Source organism: Theropithecus gelada, chromosome 15 (genome assembly GCF_003255815.1).
Source record: "Theropithecus gelada isolate Dixy chromosome 15, Tgel_1.0, whole genome shotgun sequence".
Lineage (NCBI taxonomy): Eukaryota > Metazoa > Chordata > Mammalia > Primates > Cercopithecidae > Theropithecus > Theropithecus gelada.
In genome coordinates, this window is record NC_037683.1 from 103,871,736 (window position 1) to 103,890,381 (window position 18,646).

The window sequence follows — 18,646 nt, forward strand, 5'->3', positions numbered from 1 at the left end:
CTGTCCTTGCCATCCACACTACAGCAAAACTTCAGGAACTTTAACTTCAGGTTCATAATGTCACAGCTGAGAACAGTCCCTCTATGCTCTTGAAACCGTACACCCACTGGAACCCTGAAGGTAAAGCTAACCAGGGAAATTTCTCCTGAGAAGAAGATGGCATCCTTGATGTGAGCAGCTTTCCCCAAGGTCATGGATCAAGGCTTCTACTATCATGAGACTCTTACCTTCAAATCGTTTTTCCTTGTTCATGCCTCTATGAATAATAGAAATGAAAAGGGGGTCTGTTGTGTGCACTTATGGGGTATACTTTTATTTGTGAAGGTTTTTTTCAGCCAGCCTTATACATGGATAACCTTATACTTTGATAGATAAAAGATGAAGGCCCCTCGCAGGTGAGAAACTTTAATGGCACATACATTGCCTCATAATCAGTCAGAAATAGAACATTGATTCACTTCTCTTAACCCACATCATGGGTCAAAGAGAACATTGGCAGAAGGCCTTCACTCTTCTAAAAGGCATCATTTGGCCGGGCACGATGGCTCATGCCTGTAATCCCAGCACTTTGGGAGGCAGAGGTGGGTGGATCACCTGAGGTCAGGAGTCTAAGACCAGCCTGGCCAATATGGTGAAACCCCGTCTGTACTAAAAATATAAAAATTAGCTGGGCATGTTGGTGGGTGCCTGTAATCCCAGCTACTTAGGATGCTGAGGCAGGAGAATTGCTTGAACCTAGGAGGTGGAGTGCAGTGAGTGGAGACCATACCACTGCACTCCAGCCTGGGTGACAGAGGAAGACTCTATCTCAAGATAAAAAGAAAAAAGAAAAAAAAAAGCATCATTAGGTCCTTTTCCCATGGTTTGAAGTAAAAGAGGCAATGATTAGAAATGTATCACTCATGATAGGCCCTACAGCAGATTCTACTGTAAAGGCTATGGTTACACAACAGATTTTAAATTCTCTTGTGAAAGTTGTGCTAAATAGTAGAATTGGCTAAACAGAGAAGTATCTATGCAACTACTGGCACTTGTGGTCTATGAAAAAATACACGGGTGTTATACAGATTCAGTTGTAGGTGATAAATGAAAAGACCACCTAGTTAAGTGAGTACATTCTTTATCCAACTTATTCTTTAATCTATTTGATTCTAGGTGGTTTGGTTTATGGGCATCCTGGGTAAGGAGCATACTCTAAACTCTTGGTATTATCCTCCTGGTAGTCACAAATAGTAGTCTCCCTGATGCACTGTATTCTGTCAAAGGTTTTAAATGTTTGCACATAGCCATCTCTAGAATGCCAAATGGTCTCTCTTCAACTAGAATGACAAAAGTTGAAAGAAATGTGCAACTATTAGGACACCCTAACCTATGAATGACATGCTGAGACTAGAAATCTGAAATGAACACTGAGAGAGGTGCTAAGCCTAAGTTTTGGTCACACTCTCACCAAAGTGAGAACCTGAACAAAAAGGGGAAATTTTATTAAACAAAACTATGGGAGGCCATTGTTTTGGGCTGAGCTCATGCACTAGGCCCCAACAGACCAAACTGAACCAAAATGGAGCCGCTTGTGCTAAATGTGCCTAGAACAGACCAGGTTTTGTTTTTCCCCAACAAACAGGACGTTCCAGCATGAGTTGTTATCCTCTACCCACTCCTTGTTCCCTCCCTGCAAAACCCACTGTTCTACTGTTTCCCAGTGGGTGTCAAGACCATATAAGTGCATTTACAATGGTGATAGTGACATCAATGACCAAAGTTTTGGTCGTTTTCTGAAAACTGAGAAAATGACCCAAAGAGAGGAATTGTTAAAGCAAACTAAATATGGCCTGAGAAGGACCCCATACTTCTATATTTGAGTCCTTGTGGATGAACTGTAACCTAGCTTAATAGGCAGACAAGACTGAAAATCTAACTTAGGAGTATGTGCCTGTAACAATAGCTGAGTCTTCACCAACCCCAGCGGCCATACTTCAACCACTCATGCACTGTTGAATGTTCAGATTGTGTTGAAATAAGGCAAACGCCAACTTATAACCAGTTCAGCTGTTTCTCGACCTCACTTCCGATTTCTGTTCCTATCGTCCCCTTTTTTATCTATAAATTTGTTCTGACCATGAGGCATCCCTGGAGTCTCTGAATCCCCTGGGATTCTGGAAGCTGCCCCATTCGTAAATCATTCATTGCTCAATTAAACTGCTTTAAATTTAATTCGACTGAAGTTTTCTTTTAACAGGTTTAGAAAAAATAATGGCAAAAATGAATGAAAATCCAAAAACACTGGAAGCAGAAAAAGCCAAGGGTTCCAATAAGTGTAAATAGTCCCATCCCTATATTTTCTCCATGGCAATTACTATCCAGCACTATATATATAAAATTTTTTTTTTCTTCTTCTCACATTTTGGCTTAGGGTAAAGCTTTTTAAAACAGGCACTGCCAACCAGTGTTATTAAGAAGGTCTGGATACCGTTTTGTGGGAACATTTTAAAGAGGAATGTCCAACAGGAAAAGGAAGATGGGTTGGGAGAACGGTATCAGGCAGGTATCTCAAAACCATTTTTAGGACTGTAAGTTTAATTGATTTGGTTGTAGATGTCAGAGCCGTCTTGGAAAGAAGCAAAGACTGTTGTAATAATTGAAGCCTTCAGAAGCAGCGTGCCCCATTGCGCACTAGTGCGCCGTGAAGTCTGGTGTTCACCTACACAGTCCCTCTCGGCACTGCCCAGGCCTCCCGTGTGCTCCAGCAAGGCAGCTTGGAGCTTGTTGGCTTGGTGACCCAGATACACCCTCCAGGGAATATGCCATGCGGTGGAGTCTCTTCCCCAGCACCGCACAGCAAAAGGAAAGGGCCGCTGAGTGTCTGTGGGTCCTGGGCAGTCACAGAAGCCACTGCGCTGGCGGGGAGGTGGGGGACCGATGCGGTCCCTGTGCCGGGCAGTCCCACCTTCTCTGCCTACGAAGGGCCCTTACCCTGCGCGGGGAGAGCGCCGCGCCCCACCTGGGCTCCTCTGCTCCTGCCGCCGCCTGGGCCGATTCCGCGGGCCTCGCCCGGCGCTCCAGCCAGTGCGCGCCCAGCTCCCGGCGCATGGGCGCGGTCAGCAGGGCGGGCCGGGGCGGGCCAGGGCGGCGGGGCGCCACACCGGGAGGAAGTGCGGGCCGCCTGCCCGGGCGCGTTAAGGAAGTTGCCGAAAATGAGGAAGCGCCGCGGGCCCGGCGGCTGAGGCCACCCCGGCGGCGGGAGAGCGAGGAGGAGCTGGGGGCCCCGCGCTGAGCCCGCCCTCGCCTCACCTGGCGCAGGTAGGTGTGGCCGCGTCCCCTCTCCGGTCGGGACTTTCTGGTGAGGAGAGGAGGTTACGGGGGACGACGCGCGGCGTTCATGCCCCTTCTTGTTCTGCCTTTCTTGTGCGCCCAGTCACACCGGGTAGGTGCCCGCAGGGCCTTCACCGGCGGAGGTAAAAGTGTTGAAACCACGTGAATAAATACAGGTGGGTTCCGCCAGCTTCGCTACTGAACCTGCCGGCGCTCGGGATCCAGAAGCTGCGCCGGGAGAGAGGGGCTCGGGCCTGGGCGGAGGGGACCCGGGCACCCCAGGGCGCCCAGGCCACCAGGGAGCGCGGAAAGTGCCGTCGCGGCCCGGCCCTCGGGAGACGCGAGACTGGGCTCAGGCACAGCGCGAGGAATTCGATCTTGGAGCTAGAACATTTTCGTTTGGCCATTTACACGAATCCACTGGAAAATGCCGCAGTGTTTATCGAAGTTACTCAAAGTAGAAATGTCCCAGCCGTCTTATAAGCTTAGACAAATCTTTTACTACAGAAAGAAACAGCAGTTGCATTCAAACACCAAACTTTCTGAACCACTACTAACGTTTAGCATAATTACACTTGTGGGTACATTTTCATTGTCAAGCAATTTACTTAGCCAATGAACTTGGAGAGCAAGAAAGTTTTATGTAGTAAAATGTAAATTTGAGTTAAGAATTAAGGGTATTTCTTTTTGTTTGTTGGTTTGTTTTTGGCAATATGGCCCCAAAAGCTTAAGCCCACCTAAAAACTATAAAAATGCAATCCATTCTTTTGTTTGAATGTTCAAGGACTAGAAAGACAATTGGAGAAGTGAGAGTTTGACTCTTTTTATGTTGGAAACAGTGTTGCAAAATATTTTGAGTTTTGCCTGACTTACCAAAGATTCAGTTGAACTCAAGTAGAACTGTTGACTGGAAGACTTTTACTTTTCTTTTTCTTCTTCTCCTTCTTCTTCTTCCTCCTCCTCCTCCTCCTTTTTAAAAATCTTCAAAGCATTGCAGCTTGTAGTAAAAGAAAAAAAGAAAAAAGAAAAAAAGAGTTGAAGATGTGCCACATCTGATTCTTCATATTAAAAATAAAATTAAAAAAAAAAAAAAAGAACCGTTTAATCCCTGAGAGTTCCTGGAAGAAATGGAATTGATTCTAGCATCTGACTTCTTTGTCCTAGTAGGGACAAATTCATTGCCTTTACAGAGGCAGCATTTTAATTAAATGCAACTAAATACATTGAAGTCCTCCTTCTCCCCAATGAAAGTCCGAGCAGTGCATAGATAGAATTCTATTTGCTCGAGAAGGCTTAAATATATGTAAATTATTACGTGTTTTAAGTGAGAAATCTTTGTCAGTTGAAATTATTTTATCAAATCATTTTGTTCTATCTGAATGGCACTTTTGTTTTGACGTATTTAGAAAAATCTTGCACTAAAACAGAAATTGATTTGTGTTATCCCCTGTATTTGAAGTGCACTTTAAAGTGTATTTGAATGAGAGATTATAATCAAATTACTTGATTTATGTCTTATCCTCTTACTCTTCTATCTTGGATTTGAACAGGTTGAATTTGAACACTAGGAGAAAAGAGATTTTTCTACTGAGGGATTGTGGGAAGATTTTTTTAAAAGCCTCTGTATTTGAAGTGAAACATAAAATAGGATTTTATAATAGTCTTAATAACTAGAAAGTTTTAAGCTAGGATAAAAATGGGGTGTAGACTTTAGGTCTTTATCTTTCCTGAGAGATGAAATTGGTGGAAATGTTATTTTATTGCTAGATTTGCACTTTAGAAATGAATCTCCCTGATCTTTGTTGGGCCCCTATTTGATATTCTAAATGCAGGTCTAATCTCTCTGCTTTTTTTGATGGAAGACTTCTTAGTAGAACTTCACTTATTTAGCACATTGTCTGCCCATGGTTATAATCCAATATACTTGTGCCAAGGTGTATTTTGGAATTCAAGCTTTTTCAGACTTTGGAATTAAAATTTAGAATCTAAATTTCAGAATTGAGAAAGACATTGCTCAGAATTTAGGAAGGTAAACATACATGTTGACCTTGCCGGTTACATGCCATTCCAGTATTGTCTGGAGAGAATCCTGTAATTCCATGCATCAATATTTCTGCACTTTTACATTTAAGAACATGAATTCTCACTAAGTGGAATGAAGACTATAAATAGCTGTGTGTCCGTTTAGAGCAGGTGTTATCACTACAAGAGCTTCTCTAAAACTTACCAAAAAAAAAAAAGTCTTGTTTTTCAGAACTTTTTAGAGCTGAAGCTGAGGGACTGAGTCTGTATTAGACTCCATTGAACTATGGTTTGCTTTTGAAAGCAAAGTGCATTTATATTGCTCAATACTTCACACTTTCCAGTAATTAGAAGGGCAGTTCCTCTCTCTTTAGGGAGTCTAAAATAGCGAGATTTTACTGAATTTTCAATCATATCGATCAAAATAGAGGTCCTTCAAGTAAGAGTGGATGTCTCATCTTTGTAATATAATTTCAAACAGCAGAGTTTCTGACAGTCTACGATTTTAGAGAAAGAGAGCAGAAGTTACTTACAGGAGGGGTTACTGTCACCCTTTACAACTGCAGCCTGTCCATGGAAGAAATATTATTTCCTGTTAACTTTGCAACCAGCTGGGTTTGTGTCAGTTATCTAAGCCTAAGTGAGGGCTAATTTTTACTTTCTCAATTTTCCCTGTATAGATTTTTTTCCAGCTACCCCCTGACTTTTCTACTCTTGCTTTGCTGGTTTTAACATTTCCTCTACTTCTGGATTGGTTTATCTGTAACTGAGTGGAGAAAACAATAACAACAACAGGAATTTAGGCCTTTGGGGAAGAATTTGTTTTAAAAGCCTACACGTTGAGCATTACTTTTTCTTCTACAGCAACTAAAATCAGAAGGCAGAGTCCTAACGAGAGATTGTAATCAAATTGCCTGATTTGTGTCTTATCACCTTCCTCTTCTACTTAGATTTGAACAGGATGGATTTGAACACTAGGAAAAAAGGGTTTTCCACTGAGGGATTGTGGGAAGATGTTTTAAGAACTAGTCTGATTGGATTTTAGGAAAGCTCATTCATTTTGATATGATGTTATCAGGGAAATTTTTGGTTTGCTTATAATTTTATCTGACCAAATATTAACTTGTATCCATTTGAGGTTTTGTTTTTTTGTTTATTTGTTTTTTGCCTTTATGAATCAATTGTGTACATTTTGCCCTATGTCTCTTAAAAGGTGGTTATACTGGAATCTTAAAGACAGTTGAATTTAGCCAAGGTCAAAGATACCCAAAGAAAGAATATTTTGTTTATGTTATAGTACGTTTAACAAATCCAAATGGCTCGCTTGATTCTTTTCTTTCTGGGAAACCACGTATTGATTTCTGGCAGCTGGCCAAAGGCAGATGGTGGTGGAGCAAGCGAGGACAGTTAAGAACGTTGATGATGACTGGATTACTGAGGAGTACTGTGAGCTTTCTGGTCCTCTGCTCAGAGGTAGCTAGCACTGAAACTGGGATCCTGGCTCGGAGCTGGAGAGGCGCTTCCAGTCACTGCTGTCCTGAAGTGCTGGAAGGGAGTATAGGTGTGAGGAGACAGTGGGCCTCTAGCCTGGGATGCAGAGTGGGAGTGAAAACCTTGCAGGCAATCTGCAGGTCTACGGAGCAGGGTGAGGGAGGCTCTCAACCTGGATACTGTGAACTGGGGAGAGAATGTAAATTCAATAGGAGGAGGGCTCATGGCAGAGATTTAGGGAAATCCACAGTTTAAATATTGTTTTACTTAAGTGTACTCTGCCTGATTATAAGTAGCATTTGAATGTTCAACATACGACCTTTCATTTCCCTCCTTCATTGGTTTGTCTTAACTGGTAAATCTTTATTTTACTTTGGTCAGCCTGGTAGTTTATTAATATTACATCTATCAGTTCCTGTTGAGTTGACATGAAAATGTTTTGGTGTGACTTAAGTTGATTTCTCTTTTTGTTTAATTTTAATTTGCAATGAGTTCCTCTTTTCATTCTGCCCATCTTTTGGTACTGCTTTGAGTTATTTCCTTTAGAATTCTCATTATTTCCTTATGATTGGCGTATTTTCAAAGTTTTTTGGAGTACTAATTTTAAACAGTGTTTGTTGACACTGAGAATTCAGGACTTGGGAGTTTTAGACCACTGTCACCTTCCACTCCTTCTCACACCATCCCAGGATAATTATTCTCTCATTTGAGGTTAAGAAGTTATTTGGTTTACTTTATTATGGTTATATAAATATAGTTTACTGCTAAAGCAAAGTATATAATTCCATTTTCTGTCTTGTACCCCTTTTTGCTTTTCCTGGAGTAAACCCTTGCTTTGTTTTTGTGGTTTCTTAGTTTGCACTGTGCCTATCATCATTTCCTTCCCAACTTTCTGACATAAAGATGAAAGCCCTATTGACACCATTTTCTACGGTGTCAGATACACCAAATAATCTCATGGTTCCATTTTTCTTTCTTTTTTTCTGGAATCTTCCATCTTCCTCTTCTTGTCTAACAGTTGCTCTTCGGTCTTGCTCTTCAGTTATTACATATAATAATACCTGAAGAATGGTTGGGGGTTTTTGGTGTGGGATTTTTCTTTTTTTTCTTTTTGTTGGGATGGGCTCTCACTATGTTGCCGAGGCTACTCACAAACTCCTGGGCTCAAGCAATCCTCTTGCCTCGGCCTCCCAAAGTGCTGGGATTATAGGCATGATCCACTGTGCCCGGGCCTATGGGGAATATTTGTTGACCAAATATGTTTTCTGTAAATTGCTTATCATACTCTTTGTTGTACCATCTGTGGCATTAATATGCCACTTGTCAACACTCACCTACATTTTACCTGTCATAAATCCACTGTCATAATTATTGAAAATATTTCTCCAGAGCTTTTTAATTCTATGGTTATTTATTTATTGTAGCATAGAACTTTTATGATTTCTTCCATCAGGGTGCATTCTGAGTCGTGCTTAGTGAAAGATGATTTTTAACTCTACTTTAACAGTTAGCATCCACGTTTTACATCAGTGTCAATGTCACTTTTGTATTAGATACGAAACCAACATTTTATTATCTGAGTGATGAGGATGCTTATTTTTGTGGAAATGGAGATCCCATGAGACTTTAAGCAGATTGCTGGCCTTCTCCTCGATTTCCTTGATTGATTCCTGAAGTGGACACTGCAATGCTAAGTGGAATTCCCCATGAAGCTTGCTCAAGTAAGCGTGAGAAATGCTGGATGGAATGAGGTGCAGCAAGCAGGGATAAATATCATGGGCATCTTCAGAGCCTTTGTGCAGGTGACATGCATGGAGATTCTCCGAGAGGAGCAGTCTCAGCCAGTGGTCCTACACTTCCATGACCCTGCAGTACGTTTGTTCTTAGAGTGGCTTTCAGGACGGGCTCTGCCACAGCCTCTTTGGAAAACACTGTGTGGCCTCTTGCTCCTCCTTCACCAGCTCCTTAGGCTTTGCTTGGTAGAGGCAGAATGTTGTGGTTGTTTTCATCTTAAATGCTAACAATATATGAATTATTTGGTGGATACAGTGCCTCGAAGTGACATTTATTGAATATTTTTGTAGCTAGTGGTTGAGAGTAAGGGTCTGAGGCCCCACTGGGTTCAAGTCCCCCTTCTTTATTTGTGAGCTATTCTTGAAGCTTTTGTAAATGGAGCAGTCACAGGGGGCTTCGCTGTGGTACCTAACAGAGACCGTGCCTGCAGTGCTCGGTACCTGGTGTGTGGTTAAAACTGACATAACTGTCAGAGCCTCTCCCAGGCGGGCTAACTCTGGGAATCTGCCCTGCAGTCTTGGAGGGAAGGCGCATCCGGATAGGTTTCAGATGAGCAACTACAATTGCCAAAGTTAGTTTCTCTGACCTCCAAGATGGGAGAGCTTTCTAATATTTTCTTTTAGAAAAATTGTCAATTGCATAACTGATACACGAGTACATGTCCTTCAGTACAGGATTCAGATAGAGTGAGCAACAGAAAAGCCCTTCTTAACCTCCACCCTCAGTCCCAGCCCTGCCCCCAGTCGCACTATGGGGGAGCAGTTGGAGCTCTAACCTCCCCTCTTTCGTCCTGTGCATTCGTGTGTGTATGTGTGCATATCTTCAGAAGACATAATGGTGGGGTGTGTACGTCTTCTTAATACCTTTATCTCTCTGAAACTTTCTTTTTTATTAACAATATGTTGGGGTGCGGGGAGGTCTCCATATTCAGTGATTGTTGTATTTTTTATGACAGTCCAGAACAGGCATGTGGATTTGTTTTCTTGTTTTTGATATTATAAACAGTGCTGCAATGAATGCACTTTTACTTTTCATTCTTTCCCTCTCCTTTGCCATTTGCACTGTGTTTTCATGAAACCATCAGGTTAATCTTTATCTCAAGGAAGCCCTTCCTCCCTGTCCATCCTGTTCTTCAGCCCATCCACTTAATTTTTCTATGATTATTTTAGCAAGCAGGTGGTTAATTTCCAAGGAATGTAGTTACTTCTTTGGGATTTTTTTAAAGTGATGTATTAGGTTCCTGTGTATTTATTACTTGTTTGAGTGCACCATTACCCCTGTCTCCTGGGGCATCAGTTCATCTGCTTGCATGCTTTGTGCCTCTCACTCCTGATGTCAGCTTTCCTGATGTGCTGGGTATTTTTAGGTACCCTAGGCATTACTCTTTTTTTTTTTTTTTTTTTTTTTGAGACAGAGTCTCACTCGGTCGCCCAGGCTGGAGTGCAGTGGCACGATCTCAGCTCACTGTAAGCTCCGCCTCCCAGGTTCACGCCATTCTCCTACCTCAGCCTCCCCAGTAGCTGGGACTACAGGCGCCTGCCACCAGGCCCGGCTAATTTTTTTGTATTTTTTTGGTAGAGACGCAGTTTCATCATGTTAGCCAGGATGGTCTTGATATCCTGGCCTCGTGATCCGCCCGGCTCGGACTCCCAAAGTGCTGGGATTACAGGCGTGAGCCACTGCACCCGGCCTAGGTGTTAGTCTTTTAAGGCTACATTCTTGCAGCCTGCCCCACATGAGACAGGAGGAGGGCAAGACCTGGATGTGCACAGGGTAGGATGGGCCCATAACTGGTCTGTGTGGTGTGTGGGTGGCAGGAACTCCCCATTCTTTGTGGATGTGGCCGTGCCTTCCCTGTTCAAAGGAAGCCACACACATGTATTTTCCTTCAAGGGGGCTTCTGCTGCTTTCTTGGAGCTGGGGAGCATCTACTCTTCCGTTGTCCTCCCGCTCCTCCCTGTTCCTCCCTCAGGTCTCTGTCACTTCTAAGGCACTCCGCCTTTGGTCTTCTCCCACCTTGCACCCCCCACACTGCTGCCTGCTACACTGGGGGCTGTGATTGCCCCCTTCAGTGTGAGCCTGTCTTGCTTCATGCCTTTCAAGGACAGCATTCATCGCCAAGCTACTCATGGAATATCTCCTCAGCTCCTCAGTGTGCTATGACTTCATTTTCTGTGATATTGTTTTTCATGTTTCTTCCCCTTCTCTGCATTTATAGCTGTGCATAGGCTTGAGGTGGAAGGCCACCACTTCCTTTCGGTTAGCAACGCCAATCAGCTGATGGTCATGGCTACATGAAGGAACTCACAGTGAGGGCGAGGGGAAGAGCCTGGCTTGAGCAGGCTGCATCGCAGGCCTTGGCGTTAGGTTCCCCAAATCACTGCCGGTGATCTTGTAGCTCCGTCATGAAGTCTGTCCTGCTTATTAGGACACTGAGAGTCCAAATTCATAGATTTCTTAGAAGCCTGTTTAAATATGCAGAGCATCTAATTCAACCCGATTAGACACTGGCTCAGAAAGGTGAAGGGATTTGTCCAACCACTAAGTGATGCTGCTGGGATTAGAACTCTCAAAACGAGGTGTTTCTAATCCAGAGCCAGAATCCGTATCCACTACTCTAATAAGGCGTAAAAGAGGATCTGCCGTCCTGCATAAGTGGTGGGCAGGTTTGGAGTCCTGTCAGCAGCTCAGGAAAGCTTGGAGAGGCAGAGGGAGGACACAGGCTCTGTCAGACATGCCGATTTTACTCTTCACCAATGGTTACACAGAACTTGTTATGATCTTTGTGGCTTTTGCATTGAAAAGTTAAGCATATACAATAGGAATCAGACACAATCCCAAACCAATGAGAGGTTCAAGTGAGAACAGTGAAGCTTTTGTGCATGCCTTCCTTCCACAGAGATAAATTTATTATCCAGAGTGAACTAGAGCCTCGTGGGAAGTGAGCACTGAGCCCCTAGCAGTGAGTGTCTCTGTCCTTCCCACATCAGACCTCCATGTCTGTGGCTATCTCCCTACGGGCAGAACTGCTGCTCTCTGCCTGCGTTGCTGTCATGAGGGTTGGGAGGGGACAGGTGTGGACAGATCTCAGACCCATTTCCCTCCTGTTATGGAAACATTTGTGAGGCAGGAGGGATTTCAATGATTTGGTCAAGGGAAAGCAGCTTGGCAGCTGGGGAGAAGGACTCATGCTAGAAAGAAGACAGAAAGGCAAGTATTTGCAAGGGATGATTTCTCCGAAGGAACCAGCAGTGTCTGCAAAGACTTCTGTGTAAGGTATTCCCCAGAGCTTATTTCTTCTAAGAAGACTCTGGAAGCTGTGTCAGTGTCTGTTATGGAGGAATGGAGTATCAGTCCGATCGGGTTTTCATAGAGCACCGCGTACTGGACGGCTTGAACAGCCTAATATGTCGCCTCCCTACTCTGGGCCAGAGAGACTGAGGTCAGGGTGTCCGGGGGTGTCTCCTTCTGAGGGCTGGGTGGGAGAATGTGCTCCTGGTGTCTCCTTGGCTTGGTGGGTGACTGTCTCCAGTTCCACATGGCATGCTCCCTCTGTGCCTGTCTCTGGGTCCAGATCTGCTTTTCATGTAAGGACACCAGTCATGTTGGAGCAGGGCTCACCCTAAGGACTTCAATGTGGCGTAATCACTGCTGTAAAGACCCTGTCCTTAAATAAGGTCTCACTTAGAGGAGTTAGGGAGTTAGGACATCAACATTTGAATTTGCGGGGGACACAATTCAACCTGTAACAAATGGGTGAGTGAAGACTGGCACCTCCCCTTGATGGCTTTTCTGTGATGCCAAGAGCACCAGGGAGCGCTCCAGATACGAAGATGGAGAGATGTCTAAGGCCCCCGAAATGTGCCTGCTGTATAGATGATTCCAGAACTTTGTCAGTGTGAACAGCAAACACAATTAAGCACATTAAAATACTTACGGTAAAGTGTTTCTTTCACTTTAGATGTGCAAAAACTTTAAAAAAGAGAGAGAGACTTATGAGAAGAGAAGACTCAGGGAAGACATGTAAGATAAAGGTGTTGAGGGAGACAGACTCCACAAGATTGCAAGGTGAAGCTGCTGTGGGGAGTAGAGCCCAAATACCATGCAGGCATGGGCCAAGGGAGGCTTTGCATACCACGCTGGGGAGGCACAGGGCCATGGATGAATGGTCTTGGGAAAACTGCAAATCGTTTGGAAAAAAACAAAACTTTGCTCTTTATAGCAAAATAAATTCCAAGCTGAACAAAGAATAAAAATATAGCATTGAAACAATAAAGCTATTAAAAGAAAACTTAGGGTGAGTTTTAAAATAATTGTGAAGAGGCCTGCCTAAATGTGATAAAACATATGAATTTATAATCATACTCACCACAAGATTGATAAGTACGATTTCCTAGAATTTTAAGTAAATCCCCATAAAATGAAAACATATATAAATAAATGAAAAAATGGTAAGGTATATTTAATTTTAATGCTTGTGATAAAGCATCAATAGCTTTAATATGCAGTGAGTTTTTTCAAATCAATAAGAAAAAAAATACAAGGGGGTGCTGACAGGGCCATTTGGTAATATCTTTTAAAATTTAAAACACAAGTGCTTTCACTGAATAATTTCACTTTTAGGAACCTATTACATATATAAATTGACAAAAGTAGAGAAATACATATGCATACTGTAATTCATTACAACATTTTATTTTATAATAGCAAAAAAAAAAAAAACACTAAGGGAAGTGCAGTTGATTCATACGTTGGAATCCTATGCAGTCTTCTAAAAAATGTGGAATTTATTTCATTCACCAAATATAACAGTGTCCAAGTTCTACTAGTGAAAAAGCAAGATGTGACATATCATTATATTTGTTTAAAAAACTCATGCTGGGTCAGGTGCAGTGACTCACACCTATAATTCCAGCACTTTGGGAAGCCGAGGTGGGCGGATTGCTGGAGCTCAGGAGTTTGAAACCAGCCTGGGCAACATGGCAAAACCCCACCTTTATGAGAAATACAAAAAAAAAAAAAAATTAGCCTGGAGTGATGGTGTGCTCCTGTAGTCGCAGCTACATGGGGGGCTGAGGTGGGAGGATTGCATGAGTCCAAGAGGTCAAGGCTGCAGTGAGCCGAGATCATGCCACTGCACTCCAGCCTGGGTGACAGAGCAAGACCCTGTTTCAAGAATCATAATCATAATCATAATCATAATAAGTAAAAACTAAAAATCTCACACATGCACATAATAATTTAAGTGATATTGGATTGTTGTTTACTACTTATACATACATTTCTGCCTATACATATTTTGTCCAGTGTGTACACATGTGTATGTAAATATATAGCGTGATCTGGAAGTTTAAGCACCAAATTAAGAACAGCAGTTTTGGGGGGAGGGGAATATAATTGGTTTAGAGAAAAAGGTGAAATCTACATTTTTATTCTGCCTGCTTCAGTGTGCCTGCAGCATTTACAATGATCAGGAGTGTGTATATTTTTCAGTTTAGAAAAATGATAGTAAGGTTTCCTTGGGGCGGAAAGGGTGAGTAGAATGAGACCAGGAAGAGAAGTAACTTAGAAACACGTCATGCATTGTGACTGCTGGCACCATTCTGTCCTCCATTGAAGAGTGAGGCTTCGAGAGGTTCAGCGGTTCACCCAAAGGTATACAGCCGTGGTCTCAAACATGCTTGCACCCTGCTGTCACTCAGGTTCTGAAGCCCAGGCCACCTCCAAGGACACTGGGGTGCTCTGGTGTGCAGCCTGCCTTCAGATGTTTCTTAAAGCCACTCCTACTCCACCCCACCCAGTGCAGCAGCCAAGATTGAGGACCACCATTTGACAGCTAGTTCGTAGGATTTCATAGCACACAAACACATCTTTAAAGGCTGACAAGGATGCTACCAAATTGGGATTTATTGGTATGCTGGGTATATAGGCAGCTGTGTGTGCCTTTGACTGCAAAGACACTGGGCAGACCAGAGTGGCCCCTCCCCATTTGATGTGTGTGTGTGTGTGTATGTGAGATTGAGAGAGAGAGGGCTCGTGTTTTTCTGTTGCGAAGAGTCCTTTCCACAGGAACTTATATTCTCCTAAGGTTTGCCATTCTGCAGAATTTTTGGAGGAAGGCTGTAGAGTGAGAATGTCAGTGCCTTCTCAGCATGCAGCTGTAAGCCTTGCAGGAGGTGAATGCACAGGAAATAATTCTCAGAGGAAGAATATGTGCACTGGTCAGATAGGAAAACCGACCTGTAACATTTTCTACACAAGATGATTTGAATGGTTTTCGTCTTTAAGATTTTTTTTAACATTATGCTTAGTCCACCGTGCTTTATTCTGTCAGACTATTTGTCATCTGCATGCTTCGTGTGAAACGTTTTTTTCTTGTGAGAAGGACGTAAGCAATTTCGCTTCTGGTTGAGAACTTGGGCCATGGTTTCTTGGTGTCTGTGGCTTGGCTTCTGGGCCTCACTGGCTGCAGCTGATGGTGACCAGAAGGGCTGTTCTTGTGGGTCATTAGGGGATGGGCTGCTGCTGCTACCTCCCCACCCCAGCTGCCTCCATCAGCACTGTGCCATACTCGCCCAGGAGAGGCCCTGGAGTCATCGCCTGCCCCCGTGTTTACACTTTACAATAAAATCTCTAGAATTGTGCCTTTGACGTGTAAACGTCCAGTTCCAAGAAGTGGCTCTAAAGCCCTCTCTGAGGGCAGAGTGGTTGTCAGAAGCAGACCAGGCCCTGGGCTCTAGATTCCATCCTTCGCTTGAAACTTCTGGGGGCTGGTAGTACCCCATCTGCAAAATGAGGTTAAAAATACCTAGCCCTTGGGTTGCCATCAAGCTCAGAGATGCTCTATGCAAAGCACCAATCAGACTGGCTCACAAAGAATAGGCCCGCTGTCAAATGTTCATGGTTGAGTGCAGGATGTCAAGGATTAATAGCTACTGGTTACCAGGGAATTAAAGAGAGGGTTCTTTTACAAGCAAAAGATTTTGTGAGAGGGTCACAGAGACAGAGTGGCTCTTGCCCAACAGTATTATAAGCAAATAAGCTGTGTCTAGATCCTAATCATGTGTGTAGGGCCCTGCTGGGTTTAATAAGCAACACATAGGGGGTGTGTTGTCCTCCACTCTCACATCCCCAGTCACTAGACAAGGTCACTCCCCCAGGGGGCATCTTACTCAGAAGCTCTAAGAGACTTTTTCGCATGACTTTGGCCTCTGCACTTTTAAAATGTCCGGTTGGAGACCATGGCATGGAGAGTTTGTTATACTCTCTTCCCAGCATGGCACCCTCTTTGCATATGGTGGGCACTCTTAAAGTTATTTCTCATATTTTAATATATCAGATATGACTTGGATACAGTCAACTAGATATTTAGAGAAAAATGTATCACCCCCATTATCAAAAGAAAACCCAGAGCCTTCAAGTTTGGCCCAAGTAGAAGGAATTTCTGGAAGGGAGAATTGCCAGGACCACACATTCTCTGGTCCTGGGAGTGTGTTTAGAAGATGCAGCTCATCATGTCATCTGTCATCCCTGCTAAGGATGTTCAGTATGGGGCCACTAGCCACAGGTGGCCGTTGACCATTCAATTACTCAAAACCATTTAAAATAAATGTTAAATTTCATTTAAAATTTAAAATTCAGTTCTCAGTCACCTTGGCCATGTTTCAGGGACCAGTTGCCACACTGGTAGGTCTGTGTCAGGCAGAGTAGAACAGGTATTTCCATTGTTGCAGCAAGGTCTGCCAGACACCAAGCAGCTCTCAGCCCATCCCCTGAGGAGCCCAGGAGGGACATGAACTTCCACCCACCTCTCCGCTTTCCTAGCTCTCAGTGCCACCCCTTGCCTAAGTGCATGGTAACACTCGCCACTATTTCATGTGTTGATAACCTGCAGCTCCCAGTTTTCTTAAGAGGATCTGACCCTGGGAACTGATGAGGGCAGCAGGAGTGCCCTCTCCTTTGACATGAGAACTTGAGTCTTGTCCATGGGGCTCTGGCCTGGCCCTTTCCATCCCCAAGGCTGTAACATTCTCCTGCTCAACACGACACACACACACACACACACACACACACACACACACAAATGTTACTTCTCAGTCACCCAGGAACTGACATCGTTCCCAGCTACTTCCTTGCAGCAGTCCTCCAAACGGTAACACAGCTTTGAAGAAAGCTACGAAGTCACGTATCCTTGGGGTAAGCACTCTTGGTTCAGAATAGTTTCTGAAAGAACAAACCAAGTTTTTGCTCAAGAGGGTTTTGAGGGACTGGAGAAAACCTTAGTGCTTGTTCCTTTCTCTTTGGTTAAAAAAAAATCCAACATAGTTTCCTTGAAACATCTGGAACCTGAGGTTTTGCCCATTTTGAAAAGAAGATATGGAGAGGGAACATGTTTCTCATGAAGGCAAAACAAAAAAAAATAAGATTTTAAGCAAGTGGCCCTTGTACGTTCAAGTCCAAGAAACAAGGCGTTTGTTTCTGGGAATGCCTTCCATTTGCTCATTTTGTAAGTACTCAAGGCGGGCTGAGACGGGAGCATTCTGAGGCACTCCAGTGAGCAGAGGAGGGGTCCTGCCACTGGCCCCTCGGCTCCAACCTTGCCTCACTCCAGGCGCTGGGGCAGAGATGTGTGGCTGGCCTGTCTCTGGAGTTCCTGTGCTGCTTAATTTGAGTAGAGATAAAATGCCACAAGAGAAGTCGTTTTGAAGGGTTTGTGAATTATAGGACTTCCTTTCATGATTCAGCCTGACTCCAGGAAGTGCAGTCACGTGCTGCCCTCCTAGGGGAGCTTCACCCCACCACCAGCACTCAGGCTCCACTTGCTGCAAAAGGTGCGATCAAGATGCTTCTTCCTGAATTATTATCTTAACAAAATTAATATGTCTAAAAATTGAGTTAAACTTTCATTCACTAAAAATGTTTTTCGGAATAGTGCCTTTCATGTGACTTCTTTATAGTCCCACGTGAAACTGGGAATATGCTCAGCTCTGTGCTTGTTCCCCTCTGTTTGGGAGCCTGTGCGGCTGCTCACTTTGCAGTCAGCTCTGTTTGGATCAGTTTTGAACCCCAGAACCTTCCACATAGAGGTGATAATTCTAGATAATTCTAGAGCAACTGCTTCTCTATCCTGGCTGTATGGTAGGCTCTCTAGAGAGCTTTACAAGAAATACCGATGCCTGGGCCCATCCCCCAGAGATTCTGAGTGTTAGGGCTGGGAAAAGAGCACCCTGTGTGATCCTAACCCGCAGCTGAAATGCAGAGCCACTGTTCTCAGCTGGAGCTTTTCATTGTTGTTTTTGTTTATTTGTTTTGTTTGTGAATTGAGCTTACTAATGGAAGCAGGAGCTTGTTCTGCTTAGCGGTCATGAGAACCACCTAGGCAGTGGAGGCTGCCCTTAGAATCTGGTTCACTGGGCTGTGCTGGGCTGGACATGGGCAGTTTTAGGACACATCTAGATGGAGTGATTTTGAAGCAGGTGTTTAGAAGACAGATAGCTGTGCTTCTGTTCTTCTGATTCTTGACAGAGACACCAGAACCTTCCACAGTCATTTTAGTCTAAGTCCTGAAATCGTTCACTGCCAGCCCTGAGCCTAGCTGGACTAGGTGCCTCTGGTTGGACACATTTGCCACCTCTGAGAACTGTGTGGATGTAACTCTTCGGTCTTCTGGCTCGATGTGTTTCTAAGGAGAAGCTTGAGGCCCAGTAATATTTAAAACGTTTTTGGATAAATTTAATCTTACGTAATTATGGGGTACACAGTGATGTTATATCTGTACAGTGTGGAAGGGTTGAATCAAGCCAATTAACACACCCATCATCATCAACGCTTATCATTAATCCTCCTCTCTATCTGCAACTTCGTACTCTTTGACTGTCATCTCCTCATTCTCTCACTCCCCAGCCCCTGGTAACCACTATTTTGTTCTCTGTTTCTATAAGTTCAACCGTTTTAGATTCCAAATATGAGTGAGATCATGAGGTATTTTTCTGTGCTTGACTTATTTCGCTTTATGTAACTTTCTCCA

General features: G+C 43.7%; 1 protein-coding gene across 2 annotated transcripts in view; it reads left to right on the forward strand.

Annotated features, from left to right (window-relative positions):
• The first annotated feature begins 2,984 nt into the window (after window positions 1-2,984).
• SYK (spleen associated tyrosine kinase) overlaps window positions 2,985-18,646 on the forward strand; it is a 94,529-nt gene continuing 78,867 nt past the window's right edge. For both annotated transcript variants that reach the window (XM_025360151.1, XM_025360153.1), the window contains exon 1: window positions 2,985-3,300. The gene's annotated coding sequence lies outside the window, so the exon portion shown is untranslated. The remainder of the gene's footprint in view (window positions 3,301-18,646) is intronic.